The sequence below is a fragment of the Triticum dicoccoides genome, chromosome 1B, assembly GCF_002162155.2.
Source record: "Triticum dicoccoides isolate Atlit2015 ecotype Zavitan chromosome 1B, WEW_v2.0, whole genome shotgun sequence".
Classification (NCBI taxonomy): domain Eukaryota; kingdom Viridiplantae; phylum Streptophyta; class Magnoliopsida; order Poales; family Poaceae; genus Triticum; species Triticum dicoccoides.
In genome coordinates, this window is record NC_041381.1 from 61990784 (window position 1) to 62004143 (window position 13360).

Here is a 13360-nt window from a genome sequence, read left to right on the forward strand (position 1 = left end):
TACAACAACTAGATTTGCAACCACGGGATGCTGACGATATCTTCAAAGAACATTGCAACAGCAGCGAGGCTTCACAACAACATATGGTAAGCTAGTGTGTTTTAGTACATGTGAAATTAATGCGAGTGGACTACTTTCTTGGCTTGTGTCGTCAACCTGTAATCCTACAGAATTACAAATAGTTCAGTTGTCTGCTTTGCTGTATTGCTTGATTCGAGTGCTTGTTTGTTACTTGTTACGCTATACCTGAGTTGGCCAATATGTTAGCAGTGCCTGTTGTACTATCATAAAGAAATGCATGCCTAGTTCATTTGAGTCCTTAACTTTTCCTCTCAACTTCCTCGCAAGACTGTCTTCGTAGTTTAAATGAGGCCACACTGTTAAGTGCTTTCTAAGATTATTTGAACTGCTTAGATGCCTTGGCAACTTAAATATAGCGGTGGTACACTCCCTTTCAACTAGGGATGTCAACTGGGTCCCATTTAATCCCGATTAAAGTCCACTAGTTGTATGATTGTTCAAAGAGTATTTGTTTTTTGAGGAAAATGAACTAGGGAGCTAGCAAAAACTAACTAGATGGGACTGACAGATGTCGTTTATTTGCCACTTACATCCCTAGTTTCATCTTACCATCTTAATTTCTTTTCGGCTGATGCTGCTTCAAACCATTTAAATATAGCTTGCCATTCTCGGCAATAGTTCGTATGTCATTTACCATGTAAGCTTACAGCCTGGATCATGCGATAAATATCTCTTACTTATGTCCAGCGGAAACCTTTCAGGATGCCATTCACACTAGGACACAATGTACAACCCCAGAATCTATTTATGGAAGCAGTGCGCCATCCATGTTACCAGATGGTAGAAGTTCAGAGGCAACACCGCCGGAGAGCAGTTTGAGCACAGATATTATAGTTCTTGAGTCTCTACTAGAGGAAGAAAGAGATGGTGTGGCTGCCATGAATGAGGTAATCTTTATCTTGAGGCTGGAAATTATGCAATTTGCGGCACGCATTATGCAAGCAACCCGAGAATTGTAGGAAGTAAGAATGTTGCATTTGAAGACAGAGGAGGTCCTGTTGTTTCTGCTATCTAAAGCCCAAGGTAATCCCAGTTCTTCTTTAGATACCAGTTGAAATTGTCATTAGATTATTATACTTGCATGTTGTGTCATGTCTATGAATGGATTATGTTGTAAGACCCCCTATGTTGTCCATGTGTTGTAATGATCCGAATTTTTTAGCAAGGTAATCCTCAGTAATTGTATGATTGACATAAGGTGAACTGTTTTTCATGTGAGCATATTGTATTGGATGAAATAACTGTTTGACTCAAAGTGTATCCAACCTACTAAATTCGAATATCACAACATTTCTAAGTCATAATCATATATAAAGGTGGAATAAATCTTTGTTGTGGTTTTGAAGAAATAAATAACAAAACGTAGAATTATTTGTGGATATTCGTAATCAAATACAAATTGGATGAATTTAGTTTGCTAGGGCCCGGGGCAAACGTGAATGCTAATTCTCCCAAGTTTTGAACGAAGCGGCTAAATACCCACTATAATTTGTGGGCTGCCCGAAGCAAGTGTTTGCAAGATGGAAATTACTGTCTACCCCTGACACTTGACATCCTTATCGACCGGATTTACACTGCTGTAGATAGGAGTAGACTAGTAACTTCAATCAGACATGACATGACGGCTTTTGAGCCCATTCAGACACGGTGGGCGCCAAACGTGGGCGGCAAAACACATTTGATTCAAGCTCGTCCGAAAGACATGTGTCTCTCCCTCCGTTTCCCCATTCATACACGGTGGGCGGCAAAACAAACTCTCCTTCTCCGAAATAGATGTAGGCTAAAATTTTAAATAGGGGCAAATGTGTAACTTCCCTCAGACATGACACAACCGCCCTACCTATCAGCCCTGTTCATACACCATGGGCGCCAACCGTGGGCGGAAAAACACCCTCTCCTCGCCCGAAATAGTTACCGACAAATATTTGGGAGGTGCGAGATTACCATCCTATCCCCAACCGACGTGATGTCTGAAATTTTAAACGGGGGATAAGTTCGTAACTTTCCCACAATTCAGAGAAGCGTGTCCCAAAGTTTGAGATCCCCCCTCCCCTCCATTTCCCCATTCATACACCGTTGGCTTCATGACAACCTCCCCACTGCGGCCAACCTCCTCTGTCCGCCACCCCATCCTCCACCTTGTCGGAGCCGCTACCCCTACCCCTTCGTCCACTGCAAGAGATGGACGCCTCTCATCCACGACGCTGGACTAGGATCCTTTCATCGCGTCCTCTCTCTTCATCGGCGCCGTCGTCCACCTTGCCGTTGCCGCTCCTACGACCGCCTCGTCCATGGCAACAAGATTTATCCCCCAAACCGGCCGTCTGCTGTCTAAAGTCTTCTTCCCTGCCGCTGACAGCCATCACACCCGCAGCACCCTCAATGTATCAGCATAGGCCTACACGGCGTCGCAAGAGAGTTGTTACTCTTCCATATGTGCTTAAGTTATTGATCTCACCCGGGAAATAGATCGTAATCTGTTTACTGTATTTTTCTTGTCCATACCAAATTGTAGTGGCTAGTTGAAAGCAAACATTGGTTGCAAAGTAGCTTTGTCCAGTTTGCACCTTCAGATCCGTCATGGCACGGACACTATACTCGTAAAGCTTATGGTTTCCCCCCTTTATATTCACTAACATCATCGTAGGTGCTTCATGTCATGCTAGCACTGCTCCTCAAGACCTCAACCCCAAGCTTACGTGTTGAAATATGAATCTGATATGATGCTCATATCACTAAAACAGAGAATGTTTAATTGGTCACCTAATGTTCTTATATTCATTTTGAAAAGCATGCGCGCCACCCACTAGTCCAGCTAGTTCCACCTTCCTGATTTTACTCTTGATGCTTAGGGTTTTCCCCTTTTATCTACTCTACTATGATCTGCGTAGGTGCTTTCTGTCATACTAGAAATACTCCACCCTTCAAGCTAAACAACACAACACTCAAAATTCCAAAGTTTAGTTGTTCAAATATGATTGTGATATGATACTGATATTAGTTAATAGACACATTTAATTGGTTAGCTAAAGGTCCCACTTGAGTTTCCACTTTAATCCACTTGTTGACTGTACTTTCTTGTCCATACCAAATCTTAGTTGTTATTTCAAAGCAAACATCGGTTGCTAACTACCCTTTGCGCGGTTTGCAGCTTTAGATCTGCCATCCCACTGCCATGGTCAACACTATACTCATCATGCTTATGGTTTCCCCATTTTATGATGACCATGATCAGCCTACGTGGTTCGTGTCGTAATAGCACTGCTCCACCCATCGAGCTAAACAAGCTTAGTTGTATAAATTCATATATGATATTATGCTGATATTAGTAAAACTAAGAGATGTTTAATTGGTCAGCTAAATGTTCCTACTTTAGTTTCCAAATGCATGTGAGCCACATATGGAGAGACCGGAAAGAATAGTATTTCTCTGGGTGCTCTGGTTCATCATGGGTGGCCAACCGACATTGTATTGAAAGACTTGTAATATCTTCAATCTACTTGCTCTTCTGCTCTTCTTTAAGATGATCCACTTCTCTTGCGGTCAACTGGTTAGGTCAAGTTGTTCTCCCTTAGTATATTTTGTATCTGTCAGGTCAGGTCAACTTGTTATTCTTTACTATATGTTGAAGCTGTCATCTGCGAAGTGTCATCACTTCTGGAGCTCTCATATTTTGAGTAGTAGGACATATTATATTAATGCACACACCAAATTACAGCATGCATGGCATCTCTTAAAATAATTGCAGAGATAGCACAAAGGGGTTTACAGGGAGGCAGTATTGGATTAGAATCAACTCTGCATTACAAAGATAATCTCACTTGTTTTTATGTTTTCATGCATGTCAGATACTGAACATTATCAAAATGAATATGAGAATGGGTGCACGAGAGGAGTATTGCGGAACAATCCACTAGCTAACAAACTTGGCATGGTGGAGGATGGCCTATCTTATTCACCCTTCAAGGTGCTTGCTCTAACTTGGAAAAGTTGTATTGGTCGCACATATTTTGCATCTGACCTCTTGCATTACTTCTACTTTCTTACACCATCTTCTTAGTTTAAGCATTATATATGAGTATATGCCATACCTATCCATTTTCTGTACCTATTCCATGTGTCGTCATACTATGTTTTCCAGTCAAACGTTGTTCTTCCGTAATAGATGTCCAAAAGGAAGAGGGTTAGTGCAGATCCACAAGGAGTACAAACTAGGTATTTGGAAAAGGTAGTGATACCTGTTAAATCAGATAGATCAGCAGCCACAGAAAACACAGGCCCAACTATACCACACTTTACCCCTACTCCAGTGGCCAAACCCCTATTAGAACTACTGAGAGCCCAGTGTCAGGTACTGTCTATGATATCAATTCAAAATTTGAACTCCTAAATTTCTGCATGTGCCTTACCTTCTCTCTTGTAGGAAAACTAATTTCAGACGAATCTCCTTGCTCAAAGGATCATACGATCTCACAACAATACTGGGCTCTGCATTGCTCTTGTCAGTACTTCTCTCCCTTTTGCCTTGTAACGATGTACTTAATTAATTGCTTTTTGATTATGTATCATCAGTTTGCACCCGAGCTTCATTATCCTCTGTTTCTTCAGATATTATTTGATCTATATTTACTCTTTGCCAAATGTAGAATAATGGCAACGCTTATAAAGAATTTTCTTTGGGAAATTTATTGAATTATCCTTCCATCAACATGGAGAAGGGCTTTGTCCAGCCCGTGTTAACATGTAATGTAATTTCATCCTTCTCAAGCCTTCAAACTTTGTTCTAGTATAGATTTGGATAGGCATCATTTCCTCCATTGTTGTTTATTTTGCTGTTTACATCTGATTGGATGTTTGCAACAACTACCAGTTTCAAATTGTAGTTGCAAAAACATGTTCCTTATGCAGAACAGATCCATTTATTTGCTTATATAATTGTGGAACCTGTTACGTGTCTCCCTGTTTCTCTTTCAGAGTCGTATCTCTTATGCCAGGCAGAACTTTAGGGTAGATAGTGAGCCAAACCATCTTGAGGACAGCGAGATGACCCCAAGGTCCTATCTTGATGAAGAGAGTGAGTTGAAGCTACTCACGAGCAGGTGTGAGACAACATGTGTGTAGTTGCTGCCTCAATCAGTTCAACTTATTCAGTCTCAACTTAAAGCAGAAAGGCTTGTGTCAGCTCAGCTTCGACATGAAGTCAAAGATGTAATGAAGATGTCAAAGGACTGCCTTGCGCACTATCGTGCCATACAGCTAGGGGTGAAGCATCTATCATTGACACAACTGAGGTCTAATCTGCTTCTTCGGCTGTTTGGGGGCCCCGACCTTGCCAGGCCTAGTGCCTTTTGAAGTGCTCTCACTTTTTTATATTCTTTTGTTGGCACATTTATTTGCACTGGTGGCGAACTTTGATGCCTAGTGGATGTAATATGTGTAATAGCCGTGATAGCCTAGCGTATGTTGCTTGCTTATTTATTTCCTTGTTGTCTTGTTTATTTGTTTGCTTGTAGTCAATGCAGTTCTTTTTCCGCGGTTTGTTAGTGGCCACAATAACCTATTTTTTAAAACTAGGCCACAATAACCATGGGCTACATATTTACTGTAGTGACACTGGGCCTCCTACGGGCCGTAGAAACAATGGGCCTTCTATGGGCCGTAGAAAAAATGGGCCTTCTACGGGCCATAGAAACAATGGGCCTCCTACGGGCCGTATCATCAATGGGCCTTATACGGGCCGCATGATCGATTGGCCAAACATGGGCCAATAACAGACCGCATTATGGACATAAACGGGCTAGAGTTGGAATCATCCGTTCATGGGCCGACCATAACGGGCCGTCGTTAATAGGCTGTATTTGATGACACTATGAAAACGGCCCAACATATTAATGGGCCACAAATGGGCCAACTGTAACCACAGGCTAAATTTGGCCCACAAGCAGAAAATGAAAGTAACGGGCCATAAGTAACCGAATTCTAGAAATGAGCCCAAGAATAAATGGGCCCTGGGTGTTGGGGATCGTTGCAGAAATTAAAAAATTTCTACGCATCACCAAGATCAATCTATGGAGTGACTAGCAATGAGAGAGATGGAAGTGCATCTTCATACCCTTGAAGATCGTGAGACGGAAGCGTTACAAGAACGCAGATGAAGGAGTCATACTCGAAGCGATTCAGGTCGCGGTGGATTCCGATCTTAGCGCCGAACAATGGCACCTCCGTGTTCAGCACACGTGTAGCCTAGTGACGTCTCCCGCGCCTTGATCCAGCAAGGAGGAGGGAGAGGTTGAGGAAGAAGGCTCCAACAGCAGCACGACGTCGTGGTGGTGATGGAGTGGCACTTCTCCGGCAGGGCTTCGCCAAGCTCGCGCGGAGGAGGAGAGGTGTTGGGGAGGGGAGGGGGTGCGCCTTGGATGTGGTGCTGCAGCCCTCCCCTCGCCCCTCTATTTATAGGAGAAGGGGGAAGGGGGGCGGCCCCTCTATTTGGGATCTAGAGGGGGGCGGCGGCCAATGAGGGAGGGGGCTTGCCCCCCAAGCAAGGAGAGGCGCCCCCCTTAGGGTTACCCTCAACCCTAGGCGCATGGGCCCTAAAAGGGTGGCGCCCAGCCATCCAAGGGGCTGGTTCCCTTCCCTCTACAGCCCATGAGGCCCTCCGGGATAGGTGGCCCCTCCCGGTGAACCCCCGGAACCCCTCCGGTGGTCCCGGTACAATACCGGTATACCCCCAAAAACTTCCGGTGACTGTATGATGACTTCCCATATATAAATCTTCACCTCCGGACCATTCCGGAACTCCTCGTGACATCCGAGATCTCATACGGGACTTTGAACAACATTCGTTAATCAGACACAAATCTTCCTTATAACCCTAGCGTCATCGAACCTTAAGTGTGCAGACCCTACGAGTTCGGGAATCACGCAGACATGACCGAGACAACTCTCCGGCCAATAACCAACAGCGGTATCTGGATACCCATGTTGGCTCCCACATGTTACATGATGATCTCATCGGATGAACCACAATGTCGAGGATTCAAGTAATCCCGTATACAATTCCCTTTGTCAATCGGTACGTTACTTGCCTGAGATTCGATCGTTGGTATCCCAATACCTCGTTCCATCTCGTTACCGGCAAGTCACTTTACTCGTTCCATAATGCATGATACCGTGACTAACCACTTAGTCACATTGAGCTCATTATGAGGATGCATTACCGAGTGGGCCCAGAGATACCTCTCCGTCATACGGAGTGACAAATTCCAGTCTCGATTCGTGCCAACCCAACAGACACTTTTGGAGATACCTGCAGTGCACCTTTATAGTCACCTAGTTACGTTGTGATGTTTGGTACACCCAAAGCACTCTTACGGTATCCGGGAGTTGCACAATCTCATGGTCTAAGGAAATGATACTTGCCATTAGAAAAGCTTTAGCAGACGAACTACACGATCTTGTGCCACGCTTAGTATTGGGTCTTGTCCATCACATCATTCTCCTAATGATGTGATCTCGTTATCAATGACATCCAATGTCCATAGTCAGGAAACCATGACCATCTGTTGATCAATGAGCTAGTCAACTAGAGGCTCACTAGGGACATGTTGTGGTCTATGTATTCACACATGTATCACGGTTTCCGGTTAATACAATTATAGCATGAACAATAGACAATTATCATGAACAAGGAAATATAATAATAATCATTTTATTATTGCCTCTAGGGCATATTTCCAACAGTCTCCCACTTGCACTAGAGTCAATAATCTAGTTACACTGTGATGAAGCAAACACCCACAGTGTTCTGGTGTTGATCTTGTTTTGCTCGCGGAAGAGGTTTAGTCAACGGATCTGCGACATTCAGATCCGTATGCATTTTGCAAATATCTATGTCTCCATCTTGAACATTTTCACGAATGGAGTTGAAGCGACGCTTGATGTGCCTGGTCTTCTTGTGAAACCTGGGCTCCTTGGCAAGGGCAATGGATCCAGTGTTGTCACAGAAGAGAGTCATTGACTCCGACGCATTGGGAGTAACTCCTAGGTCGGTAATGAACTCCTTCATCCAGATTGCTTCATGTGCTGCCTCCGAGGCTACCATGTACTCCTGTTGACATGTAGATCCCGCCACGACGCTTTGTTTGCTGCTGCACCAGCTTACTGCCCCACCGTTCAAAATATACACGTATCTGGTTTGTGACTTGGAGTCATCCAGATCCGTGTCGAAGCTAGCATCAAAGTAACCTTTTACGACGAGCTCTTCGTCACCTCCATAAACGAGAAACATATCCTTAGTCCTTTTAAGGTACTTCAGGATATTCTTGACCGGTGTCCAGTGTTCCATGCCGGGATTACTTTGGTACCTTGCTACCAAACATACGGCAAGGTTTACATCAGGTCTGGTACACAGCATGGCATACATAATAGACCCTATGGCCGAGGCATAGGGGATGACACTCATCTTTTCTCTATCTTCTGTCGTTGTCGGGCATTGAGCCGAGCTCAATTTAACACCTTGCAACACAGGCAAGAACCCCTTCTTGGACTGATCCATATTGAACTTCTTCAATATCTTATCTAGTTATGTGCTTTATGAAAGACCTATGAGGCATCTCGATCTATCTCTATAGATCTTGATGCCTAATATATAAGCAGCTTCTCCAAGGTCATTCATGGAAAAACACTTATTCATGTAGGCCTTTATGTTGTCCAAAAGTTCTATATCATTTCCCATCAAAAGTATGTCATCCACATATAATATGAGAAATGCTACAGAGCTCCCACTCACTTTCTTGTAAACACAGGCTTCTCCATAAGTCTGCATAAACCCAAACACTTTGATCATTTCATCAAATCAAATGTTCCAACTCCGAGATGCTCGCACCAGCCCATAGATGGATCGCTGGAGCTTGCATACCTTGTTAGCATTCTTAGGATCGACAAAACCTCCCGGCTGCATCATATACAATTCTTCCTTAAGATAGCCGTTAAGGAATGCCGTTTTGACATCCATTTGCCATATCTCATAATCATAGTATGCGGCAATTGCTAACATGATTCGGACGGACTTCAGCTTCGCTATGGGAGAGAAAGTCTTATCATAGTCAACCCCTTGAACTTGTCGATAACCCTTAGCGTCAAGTCGAGCTTTATAGATGGTAACATTACCATCCGCGTCCGTCTTCTTCTTAAAGATCCATTTATTTTCTATCGCTCGCCGATCATCGGGCAAGTCTGTCAAAGTCCATACTTTGTTTTCAATCATGGATCCTATCTCGGATTGCATGGCTTCAAGCCATTTGTTGGAGTCTGGGCCCGCCATCACTTCTTCATAGTTCGAAGGTTCACCGTTGTCTAACAACATGATTTCCAGGACAGGGTTGCCATACCATTTTGGTGTGGAACGTGTCCTTGTGGACCTACTAAGTTCAGAAGCAACTTCATCCGAAGTACCTTGATCATCATCATTAACTTCCTATCTAGTCAGTGCAGGTACCACAGGAACATCTTCCTGAGCTGCGCTACTTACCGGTTCAAGAGGTAGTACTTCATCAAGTTCCACTTTCCTGCCACTTACTTCTTTCGAGAGAAACTCTTTCTCCAGGAAGGACCCGTTCTTGGCAACGAAAATCTTGCCTTCGGATCTAAGGTAGAAGTATACCCAATGGTTTCCTTAGGGTATCCTATGAAGACGCATTTTTCCGACTTGGGTTCAAGCTTTTCAGGTTGAAGTTTCTTAACATAAGCATCGCATCCCCAAACTTTTAGAAACGACAGCTTAGGTTTCTTCCCAAACCATAATTCATACGGTGTCGTCTCAATGGATTTAGACGGTGCTCTGTTTAAAGTGAATGTAGCTGTCTCTAAAGCGTATCCCCAAAATGATAGCGGTAAATCGGTAAGAGCCATCATAGACCGCACCATATCCAATAGAGTGCGATTACGACGTTCAGACACACTGTTACGCTGAGGTGTTCCAGGCGGCGTGAGTTGTGAAATAATTCCACATTTCCTTAAGTGTGTACCAAACTCATGACTTAAATATTCTCCCCCATGATCTGATCGGAAGAACTTTATTTTCTGTCACGTTGATTCTATACCTCATTCTGAAATTCCATGAACTTTTCAAAGGTCTCAAACATGTGTTTCATTAAGTAGACATACCCATATCTACTTAAGTCATCAGCGAGGGTGAGAACACAACGATAACCACCGCGAGCCTCAACGCTCATTGGACCGCACACATCAGTATGTATAATTTCCAATAAGTTGGTTGCTCGCTCCATTGTTCCGGAGAACGGAGTCTTGGTCATTTTGCCCATGAGGCATGGCTCGCACGTGTCAAATGATTCGTAATCAAGAGACTCCAAAAGTCCATCCGCATGGAGCTTCTTCATGCGTTTGACACCAATGTGACCAAGGCGGCAGTGCCACAGGTATGTGGGACTATCATTATCAATCTTACATCTTTTGGTATTCACACTATGAATATGTGTAACATCACGTTTGAGATTCATTAAGAATAAACCATTGACCAGCGGGGCATGACCATAAAACATATCTCTCATATAAATAGAACAACCATTATTCTCAGATTTAAATGAGTAGCCATCTCGTATTAAACGAGATCCACATACAATGTTCATGCTCAAAGCTGGCACTAAATAACAATTATTGAGGTTTAAAACTAATCCCGTAGGTAAATGTAGAGGTAGCGTGCCGACGACGATCACATTGACCTTGGAACCATTCCCTACGTGCATCGTCACCTCGTCCTTCGCATGTCTCCGCTTATTCCGCGGCTCCTGTTTTGAGTTAGAAATATGAGCAACCGCACCGGTATCAAATACCCAGGAGCTACTACGAGTACTGGTAAGGTACACATCAATACATATAAGAATTCAGAGAAGAATCAAATATTGTTCATAGATAAACTTGATCATAAACCCAAAACTCATCGGATCTCGACAAACACACCGCAAAAAGTATTACATCGAATAGATCTCCAAGAAGATCGAGGAGAACTTTGTATTGAGAATCAAAGAGAGAGAAGAAGCCATCTAGCTAATAACTATGGACCCGAAGGTCTGTGGTAAACTACTCACACATCATTGGAGAGGCTATGATGTTGATGTAGAAGCACTGCATGATCGATTCCCCCTCCGGTGGAGCGTCGGAAAAGGCCCCAAGATGGGATCTCACGGGTACAGAAGGTTGCGGCGGTGAAAATAGGGTTTCGTTGTGCTCCTAGATGTTTTCGGGGTATATGAGTATATATAGGCGAACGAAGTAGGACGGTGGAGCCACGAGGGGTCCACGAGGGTGGGGGGCACGCCTACCTCCTAGGCGCACCCGCCTACCTCGTGGCTATGGCGCAATAAGCAAACGATGAAGATTATCCATGGTTATGGCGCAATAAGCAAAGGACACAAGCGAAGAAAAAGCGAAGACTTTCTCTCCACAACTATTATGATGATGCCTTTGATCTAGAATATCACTGCAGTTACATGTGAAGAAATGAAATGCCTTTTGTAATAGATGAGTTTCTGTTCAAAACCCTGATACTTCGAAAGAGATTGTCCGTTTTGTACACGAAGTGCATCCAATTTTTGTCGTAACCCTCTCAACTTTTTAGCACATGCTATGTGGGTGAAATGATGATACCATGCCAACTTTCAACCTTTTCAGAGTCCATTTGTGTGCTTTTCAATTTCAGGGTCATTTAGCTCAAAAAAATCAGTAAATGCATGAAAAATACCAAATGAAGTTAGAAAGGGTTGAAAATTGATGATGTGGCTTTGAACGGTGCATTTTGAACACAAAAAATGTCTGGAGTTCAAATAAGTTCAAAAAATGAAATTTCTTTGTAACAGATGAGTTTTCGTCTAAAATCCTGATACTTCGAAAGAGATTGTCCATTTGTACACGAAGTGCATCCAGTTTTTGTCGTAACCCTCTCAACTTTTTAGCACAGACTATGTGGGTGAAATGATGATACCATGCCAACTTTCAACCTTTTCAGAGTTCATTTGTAGTGCTTTCAATTTCAGGGTCATTTAGCTCAAAATATCAGTAAATGCATGAAAAATACCAAATAAAGTCAGAAAGGATTGAAAATTGATAATGTGGCTTTGAATGGTGCATTTTGAGTATAAAAGTTCTGGAATTCAAATAGGTTCAAAAAAATGCCCTTTGTAATAAATGAGTTTTCGTCCGAAACCCTGATACTTCGAAAGAGATCGTCCATTTTGTACACGAAGTGCATCAAGTTTTTGTCGTCACCCTCTCAACTTTTTAGCACAAGCTATGTGGGTGAAATGATGACACCATGCCAAGTTACAACCTTTTCAGAGTTTATTTGTAGTGTTTTTCAATTTAAGGGTCATTTAGCTCAAAGAATGAACTAATAGCAAAAAAAAGAACTAATAGCAAAAAGAATAAACTAAAAATAATCAATTAAAATATTATGTTATGATTAACTAAAATAAAACTATTATATTCTTCAATAGCAAAAAGAATCAACTAAAAAGCTTTTATAAAACTCCAATAGCAAAAGGAATCAATTAAAAAGCTTTTATAAATGGAATCAATCTTTACTATGCCAACGGTTAACCGAGGTTGGCCGAAGCATTCATTGCCGACGGGTATATGCCGACGGCAATCATCGGCATAGCCAATGCCGATGGTTTTAGGGCCTCTGCCGACGGCTTTGGCCGTCGGCATATGCGTCAATTCATATAGTGGGAGCCCCTACCTGGCGTGCCATTGTTTAGACCCGGCAACCTACCGAGGGGGCTGCCCGAGGTAGTGTTTAGCGCGTGGGGCTCGTCGAGATCAGGAACTCGAAAGTGAACTCAAACACACAATTTAGACAGGTTCGGGCCGCTAGATTGCATAATACCCTACGTCTTGTGTGTTGGTTGGATTGAATTGCTTTGGAGGGGGTCCCTGCCTCACCTTATATTGCAGGGGGCAGGGTTACAGGTCGGTTGTTTTACAAGAATACTAGTCGGATTCGACTAGAAGAGTCCTATCCTAATTGCTATGAGTAGTTTCCTAATCCTCGACTAGTTCATGTCTTGGCCCATAGACCACGCCGTCCTACCACATTACAGCACCATACGGTACTGCAGAGGATCTCAACTTGCGAAGAAGATGGTATCCGCTCCCAAAGGCTGTACATCGGTGCAACAAGATCTAAGTGGTCCGGCTGGCCTGAATTGCTCTCCATCTGGGAAGATATGGAAGCTCTACATCAACGCTTTCCGTCCAGTGGCGG